Genomic DNA, 1664 nt, shown 5'->3' with positions numbered 1-1664 from the left:
GCATTCAACCAGCAAAAAGGATATATTTTATCTTTTACATATTCAATTCAATCATAAATATAATAGTTGTTATCTGGATTTTTTGTGACGCTGCCACTTATAAGCTACTATCTACGATTGTTTTGCAATTTCCGATGAACGATTAAATAATATAATAATCAAATATGGCTACTTTCTCTTAAAAATTACCATAGACTTAATATTACATAATAATGCTCCGACTAACAAGGCTAATAGACCTTAGCACTCCTTCCTCTCATACGCATTGTCATATTTGTGTAATAAATTTTCACTCATGACTTTGCTTTCTTAATCTGTTCTATATATCACCTATTAAAATAATAAATTAAATCATATCCTTCATTTATTCTATTTCAGTTTATTCTTTCAGTTAATATGTTTGTAAATTTAATTAACGCACTGCTAAATATATCTTTAAAAAAAACATAAAATTCTTCGTCGATTCTGAGTCGATTTTTTGGAATATTACGGAAGGTAAAATGTAATTATGGTTTTTTTTATACACAATTAGTCTAGTATCTTTGCTGTGTCATTTTTATTGTACAGGTATTGAGTACTGGGCGTCCATACCAATGAAAGATCTAGTCTACTCATAGTCTAGTTAAGGGCATTCACTGAGCATTTAACAGCTCAAGCTTAACCCAATCGTGAAAACTCAATGAAACATGTTTCTACATATAATTAAAACTATGTTATTTGTATATGAAATCCATAATTAAAGTATTTATTTTCATTTAATAGCTTCACGGAAATGGAATCTTCTTTTTTTTAGTTTAATTAACTCAAATTTAAAAAACAATTACAACAAATAATTTTGTAAACAATTTAGGCTCGTATTTTAGGCAAAATAGTTCACTGTCACACAGTATAGAATTTTTTCTCTGGCGGCATTTTTGTTTCATATTTAATTTTAATTACATTTCAAAATTAGGTTTTATAGAATGAAACAGATTGAAGTATGAAAATTACAGTTTTTGACTTGTCATTTGTTTACAGAAATAATTTTTCAGTACCTGCCCTTAAATAATTACTCGTAACCATCTGCAGTAAGAAACTAGAATTATAATTTTTTATCTTATGCACTATTAGGCGTAGCTACAGTGAATCAACTGCACAATGGAACAGCTCCATAGACTTAACACTACACAAAAATCCGTAGAATGGTACTCACAAAAATATCTCAAGGTTACGCCCATAAGTATTACTATTGCTTTACGTGTAATAGAATCATGCCTAACTATTTTTCATGATTAAAGGAATATATAGAAACATCAAATACATTTCACATGAGGCTACAACTTGAAGATACATTTATTAGTTTATGAACTTAACACTGTGATAAAAAACTTATGGATGAGGCATTTGGTAGCTAAGGATGAAGTATATTAATCCGCAAAGGTTTCTTCCTAACTAGTTAATGTAAAAAAATATTTGGTCGACTTCTGTCCATCTTACTTCTAGCAGATATATCCCTCTGGTAAAGGATTATACCCTCGATTATATTACTTTTTCTAACGGTATCGATGATAATTAGTGTAATATTACGAGAATGAATAATAGAATTCATATTGGCAATTTCATATTAAGTGATATCAACTATTACATGTAAAATATTCTCACATATATGTTTTGTTCCTCCTTTT

Source organism: Homalodisca vitripennis, unplaced genomic scaffold (genome assembly GCF_021130785.1).
Source record: "Homalodisca vitripennis isolate AUS2020 unplaced genomic scaffold, UT_GWSS_2.1 ScUCBcl_8287;HRSCAF=16333, whole genome shotgun sequence".
NCBI classification, from domain to species: Eukaryota; Metazoa; Arthropoda; class Insecta; order Hemiptera; family Cicadellidae; genus Homalodisca; species Homalodisca vitripennis.
The sequence above is the reverse complement of the archived record's forward strand: the minus strand, read 5'-3'. Positions refer to the sequence as shown.